The following is a 12,367-nucleotide window of genomic DNA, read 5'->3' as shown; positions in this document are numbered from 1 at the left end:
GAACCAGCAGCTTTCAATTTATATGACTTGTGTAAACTCTTTGGCTTCCTTCCTTCCTTGAACCCAACCACTGATTTCTCTTTTTGGATGTTTTTATTTACTGACTACGGTCAGTAAATAAAATACGATTTAAGACTACGGTGTTGGATGCCTACACTCAGATTTTCTCACATCAATAAAAACATGTTTAGGTTAATTTATGCAGTAGTTCCACATGATCTCACAATCAATGATCATGTAGGAGTATGGGTAATGTAAAATTATACAATTCTTTTTCACCGTGCACCCCTCTGCTGTGTGCGTGCTGCTTGGAGTCAGGAGGAGGGACGTGTGGAGGTTATGGTTCACAAATCATCCCAATGCTCTTGTGAAGCTCCTCGTTGCTCCTCACCAAGAGGCCATCTGGCCCAGCAAGCTGTCTGGCCTAAATGCTTGTGTGTGCGTGTTTGTAGATATGTGTGTGTGTGTGTGTGTTTGCATGCCAAGATGCTAACAAGGGGATGACGGATGTGCCATATGAGTGCTGTCCTGGCACATCCCCTCCTCTTATTCGTCCCATCTGGTTCTTCATTCACTTTGACTTCAGCACTTCTGATCAGGTCAACATTCTGCTGATATGGCCATTTTCCGTACATGTGGATATCTTTTTATTCATCATTTCATTTTCTTACCCCCAAAATTAGTGGGTTAAAAGAATTATGTGGAGCTGGAATGTATCCCGCCCTGATTTGTCAGTAAGGAAGAAAGACACAAAGAAGGAAATGTACCAGGCCGGGCACAGATTTCTCTGTTAGTATTCCAGAAAAGACGTGGCCAAAAATGCAGCATGAAAAACAAAAAGAACTGAGACAGAAACAGAAACAGAAACAGACAACTGCCACAAGTTAAAACAAATAAAGAAATCATTGTTCTAGCTGCAAACACAGGTTTGTCTTTTAAAACTGCCCAAAATGCTGAGGATGCTCAGACCAAAAGGAGCATTTTCCTTTGTCTTTAAAATGACTTGAATATATCAATAGTAATCAATCAAAAACAAGCAGACTGCGGGACGGAATGAATCAAACAGAAACAGAGACTCTTGATTATATACAACTACACATATAACACACACAAAACAGGTTGACTAGGTTGTTTTTAAGCTAAAATTTACACCTCCTCCCAGCTATCCATCAATCCATCCTGCATTGCATCAGCGTATTATTTCTTTCCTCCCCTATAAACAAAGTTTTTTATGTTTGAAACGGAAACTGTCTCAAACATAAAATGAAGAACCTCTTTGCATTCTAAAATTCAGTGTTTTGTCAACCCATCAGCATCAGCCATGACATCCTTCCTTTTCCCTCGATCGCCACTACGGTCTCTGCAGAGTGCTGTCACAAAAAAAATCCAACTATGAATCAGAAAAAACTGCATGCACAAAGGACAGACTCGGAAAATACGTAATCTGTAAACATATGACCATTTTAGTTACTGGATGCAAGATGTTTCTGTGCTGCTTTTGGGTTTCTAATGTGATTACTCAACTAGGATCTGTATTCCAGACTAGTTGTGATATACAGATATGTAAACTCAAGAAATTCAAATAGGAAAAATGTTCAGATTTCAGCAGATCTAAATAAAGAACACAATTAATACATTGGTGGTCAAAGGTCAGAGAGATCTAATGAATAATGAATAAATGACATTTTAGGAGAGAAGGCCTTTACATGTGATGATAATGGAAAACTGTTCCTGTAGAAATGAATTCATATTGTTGCATTCATTCATGAAAAAAGAAGTACTTGCTTGAGGCCTCTATCAAAAGACCTCGACAGACAAACCCTGGGTGTAAATTGTAAGTGAAGCTCATTTACACTGAGCTCTTCCAGTCATATTGACCTCTCAAAGCATCAGTCAGATATTCGATGTGTTATGCGGACATTGGAAATATGTGAAACAGTGAAGCCACCTTTACTTCTTTATTCCTTCATTAGATTTCAGGTCAGGTCATATATACTTTGTTTAGTAGTTTTTTTTTCTTTACAGTAAACAAGCACATATTGTAGTGAATCTGTCTGCTATGTTTTGTTTGTCTATATTCTCAACTCTCTGTTGTTGCTCTTTGCTCTTATAATGACAGATTTTCTTTTTCTATTGTTTAACATATCACATAGAAATTTTGTAACTGCTAAACTTAACTAAGCTATTGTTTTATTAAATTATCAGGAATTCAGCTGGACACAAGTGTTTTTCTTAGACCCACAAACCAATTTCTTGATATTTATGAGGCGCCTCTTCCCATCGAGGCTGAATATTCTGTCATCACAGTGCACTGGTCTAAATTTGGCTACAGTCATGATGCATCAACCAACAGTAGACTCCAGTAAAACTGGAGTCTCAGAGTTGGAATGTGACAAGTTTGCCCTGCAGGAAAAGGACTTAGTGACTCAGGGAAGAGATTTGGAACAAAAAAGAAATATAGAAACTCATTTTGGAAATGAAAAATAAGAGATGAGGATTAGATTTTATCTCAGCAAGGATCAACACACCTTCAGAGAAGGACTCTACATCCAGAAATCCAATTTCTTCCCTCTTTTGTTTCTTTTGTTCTCCTCCTCTTGACCTTTTTCATCCTTTATGAGTCCTCCAAATGGAAATGTCATTTTTCTTTTTCTCGCTGTCAGCACCCCTCAGCTCTGCTCTCAGAGACAAGTGCTATTATCTCATTATCTTATTATAGGAGCAATGCAGGACCATTCATTTGGTCCGTGACATTCAGAGAAACCAGTGACATTCATGGGGGTGCAGCTGTGTTGGTTTACAGAGAGGTTTCAGCTCAGGATGCAGGGGAAGAGGCATGTTAAATGGAGAAGAACTGCTTAAGAAGCAGCCGGTAACTGCAGAACGTGTGGAAAACTGGAAAAATATTTGAATGTTACAGGGGGAAAAATCCATCCTGGATCTGTGAGTGTAGATATGCTCCACTACAACCAATGTGGGGACACATGAGCCAAGTTTTTCTGTGTAAACAAGATATCTGGGTCAAGACTTCCCGTTTCAGCTGCCAGGTTTTGTTTACAAATGTAGATATATATATATATATGTATAATTTTGAAAGCAATACCCATTAGTTCTGAGACTGCATTTCAGCACGTCCTCTTTTCCTGTCTGCTCAAATGTGACTGGACAATCTTGTACTTTGCTTTTGCAAAGTATTCACATGCAAACATATGTTTATATAAATCAAGTATCACAGGCTTGTTCTCCTCGTATCCAGCTATACCTGGCGTATAGTAGCTTTGCATGACTCACAGATCCAAGCTGGACGTGGGTGCAGTCCCTCGGTGCAGCTCAGCCTTAAAGAGAAATCTCTTTTGAATGGCTCACCAACATATTTGGAAATATAAGCAAATTCTCTGTCTTTGAAATCACACAGATCCAGGGGTATAAAAACTTGACAGATATTACTATAAAATACAGTAACTTTTGACCAAACTTGTACAGGTGATTAACGGTTAAAACTTTAAGTGAAACTGCATGATTTATTCTGTCTGCAAAGATTTCTTCTATCAGATGTGACCAGATCGATTTTTCTAAGTGAAACTCATCTACACTTTGGTCACAGCTGCAAAGACCTCAGGTGAAAGTTTCACGAGCAGACGTGCAGAGACAGCCGATAAATGCAGAAGTTGTTTGAGAGTTTTTCATTTATCCAAACTCTGGTGAAGTTAAGTCAGGTCAGTTTGCCCCAGTGGCTTGAATGTAAAGATACATACAGAGATAATCACAAGCTGGTTTACAAGACTGGTGTTGATTGTTTTTATCCTCATTCTTTAGTTGAATCTCTACCAATGCAAAATAAAATAAAAATCCCAGAATTGAATTAGACATTATGTTTGTGGTGCTTGTTTCTTTAATGCTTTTAAATTTTGTTAATGCTATAGAGACTGCAGTGTTGAGAGAATACACAGGAGAACAATAGGCAGCTCTTATGCATTTGGCTGTCAGCCGGGGGAATGCTTGATTACGGGGATGACCTTGCCAAAATGACACCCATGGGACATTGAGCAGAGAGAGAGGAGGGCCTGAACCTCCCCTTTTATTTCCCCACCTCCCATTTTATTTCTTCTCATTTGCATTTATAAGCCTTTATATCCTCCTCAATTTCTGTTTTCACTTCCACATGATCATAAATCCTTCAGTAGAGGTTCTAATATTGGGCCACATTTTTAAACTTTAGACAGTTTTCATGCCCATAAAAAGTATATCCTTGAGTGGATCAACACCACACATTTATGCATGCTGCAGCTGAATTCATGCTGACAAATCAAATCGCCTCCTCTTCACTAAAAGCTTTGCTATCTTATGCTCAAAATTTAGTGAAAGAGGTCTCCGGCTTTCTCTTTTCATGTAGAAACACAGCATCACTGCATCTTGAATTAAACATCGGGACTGGTCAATGCACTGCCCTGGTCTTTGGAGATCCCTTGCATAAAGAAAGGAAAAAGTTGCACAGATACCATGTGAAGCGGAGGAGGCAGACTGCGGGGTGAGATTGTCTGCAACCAAGAGCCAGTTCCTGATATATTACAGAAGAAGCAGCCGCCTCCACTCTGAACGTCACAGCTCACACACACTGCTCTTTGCTGGGTGTCACTCATTTACACCACATGGATGAGTAAAAATATTTTTCTGTAGTTTTATATTTGTCTGACACACAAACCACCCACATTATTGCACTTTTATGAGAGTAAAATTCAGTTTGGAGCACCGGACTTTCAGTTGGATTAAAGCAAGCACAGGGGTAGCAGAAAACTTTAGAGGGATGTAGGTTTCTCATCAACAAGATTACCTTTAACAAGGTAAGCCAACCTTTCTTTCATTGCATGGCTGCACCAAGCTAAAAACTGCTGTTCCACATTAATTGGTCTTTCAATCAACTACAAGCTGTGACGAGTGGAAGGAGAAGCACTTTAACAGCAGAGTGAGTTTTGATGTTTCTGCCACTGCCGCTCGTGAGAAGACTGCATCTTACTGCCAAAGACTTCTACCAGCCGTGGATTTTGTCGCTTTTATTTTGATGCCACTGACTCTTGTTTTGTATTTTCTGTCATCAGCTGAAGTTGCTTTCTCTGTTCCTGTGACCCGTTTATTTTGAAGTCCATCAGTAGTGCATTTCTTCTCTTCTGGATTTTCCACACCACCACACTTGATCTACCCATTTTCTTCTCAACTGCCTTTTTTTGTTTTCCCTTCTCACTGTGGAGCTATTTTCCTGTCACACTCAGTTCTCTTTATTTTGTTTCCCTTCAGGCTCCAGTTGTGCCCTTTTTTGTGTGTGTGAACAAACAGTCCAAAAGGAAATACCTCGACACATGGCGTATAGAACACTTTTCTACGCCTATCAGTTAGTAAGAAATGTTGGTTTATTTTATTTCACAATCCTCTTTTAAGCACTAATCTGTTTCGCATTCCTCTAACATACTGTTGGAAGGAACTGTTAATGTTTGCTGAAAAATGAGTTTAAATAGGACGTGACAAAAAACCTCTAGTGGCCATTTGGGGCCAAAAAGCAAGTGAATCCTTGTAGACTACCATGTTAGCAGAAATAAACATCTTTACAGCCTTCTACACAAAGCAGTTTTGCTCTGATGCTAATTTCCACTTTTAAAAACACTGGAAACACTTTTTATATATTAGCATAGTAGCATGGCCACTTTGAGTGACAGTTGGTGAGTGCAGCTGCTGTTCAGCATCACCTGCACTTATTTGAGTCTCTAATTGTACCTTTTGACTCTGTCTGCGTTATTTTGTATTTTTAAATACAACTATCTTAAAGCATATGCATTCCTGCACATTGAGACATATTAACAGCTGTTCACGAAAGCTGTCTGTTTGCAACAGAGCTCCTCTAACTCCACCCCGTCATCCAAATGCTACCAGTACTTACTTAGCACTTAGTTCCTCCTACACCAAGCGGCACATTGGGCAGATCTCCAGCAATGTCAGTCAGTGGCAACTGCTTGAGTTTCGTCCCAGGCAATGTCGACGGTTCTCAGATCCTTCATAAACGTTCAACGCCATGTGATCTTTGGTTGGCCTTGCTTTCGCTTGCCAGTGCATGGGAGCCATGTAATGGCGATCTTGGCCGGGCGATAAGGGGGTAGACATAAAATATGGCCCGCAAAGTGGAAGCTACTTTCTGCAACAACATTGGCTAAAGGGCAGGTGCCTGCTCTTCGTAAGACCTCTTTGTTCATTATTCGGTCCCGGGAGGAAATTCTAAGGATTCGCTACAGGCCGCGTTGTTGAAGCATGTTCAGGTGTTGAGTAATTGCATTTGTTGAACAGCAGGCTTCACTAGCGTATAGTGCAGTTGGAATAACGATAGAGTTCAATAGTTTGATCTTGACCCTAATATTCAGGGAGATCGAGTTCCAAATTGTTTGGAGACATCGGACGACACCGGCCGCCTTCCCTACTCTGATGTCGACATCTCAGTCACAGATCAAGTCATTGAGATGATGCTGCCAAGATATATGAAATTCTCCACCTCTTCAGCATGTTGTTGGTTGATCATGACAGGAATGCGGACACATGCGTAGCCAACTCGGAGTACCTTGGTCGCTGATTAATCCGACTTTCGTCGCCTCCCTCTGCAGGGCTCAACTCTTTGAGGTCTTCCTGAGTCGAGCCCAGCAGGGCAATGTCATCCGCGAAGTCCAAGTTGGTGAGATTACGTGCTTCGTGCCAGCGGACACCAATGCCAGCTTGGTCAACTGATTGTCACATAATGAAGTCAGTTACCAACAGGAAGAGGAAAGGGGATAGCAAGCATCCCTGTCAGACGCCAGTATTGATCTCAAAGAAATCCATGCAGCCGTCATCCATCCAGACGCAACAGCGGGAGTTGGAGACCGCGAAAGGCATCTGCAAACTGCTGAGGGACTCCATAGTGGCGTAGGATAGCCCATAGAGTCGGCCGGTGGACACTGTCAAAAGCCTTCTTGAAGTCAATGAAATTAATAGAAATCTTCCTTTGGTATTCCAATGTTTGTTCAACGATCATGCGGAGGGTGAAGATTTGCTCGACACACGACCGGCCACTCTGAAAGCCAACCTGCTCTTCTCGCAATCGTTCATCGACTGCACGTTGTAGCCGATTCAAAAGAACGAGGCAAAGCACTTTCCCGGGTACCGACAGCAGCGTGATGCCCTGCCAGTTGTTACAGTCATCCAAATCGCCTTTCTTTGGAAGTTTGATGAGGAAGCCTTTTTTCCAATCATCGGGTACATGCGACGTTGACCAGCAGGCGTTTAGGAGTCTTGTAAGGTGCAGGTTCCAACTGGGGTCCGTCATGCTTCAGCATGCTACCAGTAAAAACAATAAAAGCGAGAGTGTCCACAAGTGGTACATGCAATCTACCATTTAAAGCTTGCAAAACATTTAGGAAACTGTACAACACACGTGCAATTGGTGGCAACAAAGATATTGAATGTGTATGTAGATATATGTAGACATGAGCGGCAGTTACAACTACATTCATTTACTGTTGCTACCACATAAACCAATACAGTATTAAACGGCAGCCTAAAAAATTCTTATTTGCAAATCCACATTTTAATTTGAATGACTGCGTTGCCAAGCAATTTCCATTAACCCTTCACACACAGTTTGGTGGTGTAAAGACCTCTGTTACAGCTGAACAATAAATCTACCCTTCCCTTAGTCTCGTCACCCAGCTGTGTTGCAGTATTAGTAGCTCACATCTGGTGGAGGTCAAAACCAATCTCTTTTCTCCCCTTCTTACTCTCACCCACTATCACCCAGCCTCCCAATCCTCTCCTGCTCTACTACACAGCCATTTAAAGGCTAATACTCTACAGTAAACAGCTACACAGCTGCTGCTATACATCAACACTTCAAGCATGAGCCAAACACTAAATGTCAAAGGCACGGTAAGCTTTAGCCTGGACAAAAAAAACATCTAAATGTGAGGAAAGACAATTACTAAAGATGTGAGCAGCTTTATGTTTGTTTAGTTACTTATGGTATGTAAGAATTGTATTTGTGCTGCTGAAAAATTAAACAAAATGTATTATTGAAACTAACAATGCTTTCAACATTTACGGAAAACTGAACATATTAGATGTGTTCATGCTCAAGTTCTGACACTGACATCTGACACTGCAAAATGGTCAGATGAGTTTCAGCTGAGTGTCATTTAAATATGTTATTGTACCGAGGGAAGCCTAAAGCTGTTGTTTGCTGCCAGCACAGACAGTAAACAACATATAACTGCACTCGATGTTTACATGTTCATGCACCAGTCACTGTTCACTGTGGTTCAACAGAAGTTAATTATGCACCTAATGCATTTACGGTAATTTAGACCAAAGTGGTTGAGTGAGGGCTGTTATACAGATGTGTCGCAGATGTGCAATAGCTGCTGAGCAAGCGCAGCGCAGCAGATGTGCTCTGTGCAGAGCAGAAACTACTATTTAAACTGCTAGATGAGGGCTTTTAATCATCTATGTTCGAAACATAAATATTCAAGGTTCAGTAGATGTGGTCTAGAACAGCCTGATTCATCTCAGTCAGTCAGCTCCTATTACATATTCACAACCTTTTCACAGAGTCTGCCTGTTCTTTCTAAACATAGAATACATTATGTATATGTCAGTGAAAAGCTCAAGGTTATCTTCCACTTCACACTTTTCTTTATCCACTTCTGCTTTCAGTCCATCATGAAACCTCTCTGTTTGCCACCCAACCACAGTACCACACTCCCCAGAGAAATGGAGTCCTCCCCAGAGGTCTCTGATGAACCACATCAGGGATCAGTGGCTACAGCCAGTACTGCTGGCTTTGTTTTATCACCCTGAGTTTTCCTCATGGGGCTTAGCTTCTGAGGAAAGAGTACAGAGCCAATAAAAAATGGTGCAGTGCAAAGAACGGCCCCTGTTATCAATTATTGATCAGGGCATATTCCATATTAATAAATGCAAACGGTAGGTAGATTGCTGAGGGCGTAATTTTTGTAAAATGGGTGGAAATTAGGTTTGTTGGGGATAATAACTCTATTAAGGATCATCATGGGATGTACTGTACAGTTTTGTGTGTGAACACTCTGCTACAGAAGAATCATGCAAATGGATGTATGCATGCTGGTGTACACAGATAAGACTCTTCTATGGGCATAAAATCTCTGTCTAATTTATAGCATGTCTTAATGAATGAACATACACTTGTAACCATAGTAACAATGCTCCTTGTTCTACTATAGGATGTCCCCACTTTCCTCAGAAGTCTGGCATCAGCACTCGCTCTGATACCAAAAATAGATTTTTCTCTCACACATGCTTGCACACACACACACACACACACACACACACACACACACACACACACACACACACACACACACACACACACGCACACACAGTGCCTGCTGTGTTAAGGCCAAAGGAGAGGATGTGTTGTAAAGTGTGCATTAACCTACATTTATTGTACAAGTCCTGCAGCACAGCCCTAAGTTACTGTGCCATGGTTCGTGTGCGGACTTTGTCCTCGTGACATTGTTGGGACAGAAATCTTCTCACATAGTCATATTATTGAGACTGAGCTCGCACGAAAGGGACAAACACGCAGTCCCCATGATGTTAACTGTTTATTTCAGACTAGGTTTTAGAGTTACAGATTAGATTAAACATCTTATATCCTCCTAAAGCTTTGCACTCAAGTAATATCTTATAATATTCCCAGATATTGTCTGGGAATATTATAACTGCAGTCATTTTAGCTTTTTTTGATAATCTTAGATTAACTAAATAAATACATGTCAACGCTTTGAGTTCCATCAAAAAGAAAAATGTTTTCCACCAGATTTATCTACGTGCTCATTTTAATGAGCTCTATAAGTTAAGAATCCATCAAGGTTAACTCAGGCAGACTTGACATGTTTAAATGTAAAATTACACTGAACAGATATGGACAGAAACACAGTGCAAAGATGAGAAAAAATTCTGATAAATGAGTGGTAGGTTTTATTGAGATTCCTCTTCAAATGGTTCTCTGGGTAAGGCTAAACTTATCATTTTAGGCGTTACTATAAATCACTGCAATGTCCTGATATGTACTGTACTACAAGTGTGTGTGTATGTGTGTGTTAGTGCTGTTGAGCCTGAGGTAAGAGACAAGCAGATCTGACCTGTCATGGTCGGCGAGCTGCCATCGCGAATGAGGTTAGTCAGACACGGCCAGTCGGCACAGATCTGTGCTCACTCTTATTGAATTACCTCATCAGCATCTCCAACAGAAGAAAGCAATTCTTTCTGCTGCCTAAACTAAACTCTTGTAACTGAGCCTGAGACACTGATTCAGATTTATAAGGTGTGTTAAACATTAGACACTCAGTGTCACATTAAGAAAAGCTCTGTCATTTTGTAAAGTGGCAGCGTGTGAGGTTAGCAGCTTTTTCTTACACACCTAGCATCATCCTTAAAATCCATACACATTTTTTAAACTTTATTTTAGCTTAGATGTTTAATGAAATTACCTACTGACTCTCTACCTCATTTAGAAAATTTAGGGCTTCTTGTATCGTTTTATTTTAGTTTAGGTTTGAAGCATTTTTTCTAAGAAGTCATTAACACTAAAAAGGAAATTTATTAGATATTAGTCTAACAAAATGTGATAACGTCCTTTCTCTGTTGGCATCAGTCATGGCAAAAAGAGTCTCCCCTCTATGGTCTCTCACTTATAAATGAATAGTGTATCAGAAAGGTAACTGAAATTGAAACTCTGTTATAGCTCAAATGTCCTCCAACTGTATCATTATAAGAGATCTAGTGTGCGCTCTCATACTAATCCCTACAGTTTTTATGAGTGGTGTATAATATGCTTGCTTTTAAGATCTTGCAAACATTCAGTAAGTGCAGTACAACTATAAATGCAGAGAGTGAAAAGCCCCACAAAATACAACATATGTTACAATAAACAGGCAGCCGGCATCTCTGACAGCGACGTGCTTGTCAAAATGTTTTGTCAGCATCCTGGCAGATGGAAAACAAGCGAGATAAAGTGTTTACTGCCAGTTATTAAATGATGTAACATGAGAGTAACTGAGAATTCTGATGAGAGGAGGAAAATCAGGGTATAAACTGGAGATGCTTTTAAAATCTGCTCTTGGATGTTAATGATTGATGCCCGTAGATAATCTGTAATAACACATATAAATGCAACAACACAATATGCTTTTATTCTTTCCTAGTGACTCATTTCTGAACTGTGTCACAATTCTGAAGTTATTCAGTCTGAAGCTTCTCAATATTAAACCAGGCACTGATGAGGTTTCCAGATGCGAGGGTCATCACAAACTCCCACCGACACAAACACGAGTCAGTTATATTCTCAGATATTATGCTGATGTATGGTTGATGCAGCAGACCTGCAATGTAATACAACATATTGCAGATGTTCCAGAGGAGAAAGTGTTTGTGGTTGCACAGACCAACTGTTTGCATTGTCAATCATGGTGATATCAGTGGTGTTGCTACAGCAGAATAAATCTACATCATCATTTGCAGTTGGCCACGCACCCACTGCTCCTCTGATTTTGTCACTACACACTGTGTAATGCTAAAGTACAATTTTAGGCAGCTTTAAGATCTCCAGTGCCTATTTGTGCTTACTTACAGTTGGCATATGCACCACCAGCCTCAGAAAGAGTAAAACTACAAAAGCAAAAAAGGTCTAAAAAGCATTCTGAAAATAAGCTTAGCAGCTGGAAGCCAAACAAACCACCAAACATTTGGCAGTGGTTCAGATCTCACCCCCTTGGTCAGGAATTAGCAGTAGAAGTGAAAAATGTTCCACTTTCATCTTTTTAATGTTTCTGCTGACATTTTTTATTTCTTTTGATGTGTCTTAAATTCTGGCTTTTGGAAACCTTTCAAACTTCCCCCATCACACTGGCACTGTCCATACTTTCTTCACTTTGCGGGAAAATAAGACAGTAAGTCTAGCAAACAATGATCTTCTCAATCATTTCAGGCTAGAGAGAAAATTCAAATGATTCCTGAAAGATAAGAGTTCTAATGTTTAATTTTGTATCCAATTCACTAAATAAGTCCAGGTGGCCTGTACTTGAGTGATAAGGGGTTAATAAAAGCTGCAGAGATGGGATCAAGCAGAGATGTTCATCATGTTAGTACCCTTCATTAATGCAGTCAGGGTAATGCAACTTTATGCAAGTGTTATGACTCTCTTCCATTTCACTTAGATAGGGACTTCTACTGGCTGAATGTATGTATAACTAACATGGCTGCCAAGTGGAAGGACTTGATCAGATCTAGAGTTTAGATTTGTAGACTTTATTACTCAAAC

General features: G+C 40.2%; 1 protein-coding gene across 2 annotated transcripts in view; it reads right to left on the bottom strand.

Annotated features, from left to right (window-relative positions):
• trim67 (tripartite motif containing 67) overlaps positions 1-12,367 on the bottom strand; it is a 54,986-nt gene that overhangs the window by 31,832 nt on the left and 10,787 nt on the right. The gene's annotated exons all lie outside the window — the stretch shown is intronic.

The sequence above is a fragment of the Pundamilia nyererei genome, unplaced genomic scaffold (genome assembly GCF_000239375.1).
Source record: "Pundamilia nyererei isolate P.nyererei 1_Seehausen unplaced genomic scaffold, PunNye1.0 scaffold00074, whole genome shotgun sequence".
NCBI classification, from domain to species: Eukaryota; Metazoa; Chordata; class Actinopteri; order Cichliformes; family Cichlidae; genus Pundamilia; species Pundamilia nyererei.
This window is presented reverse-complemented; position numbering and strand designations above follow the sequence as displayed.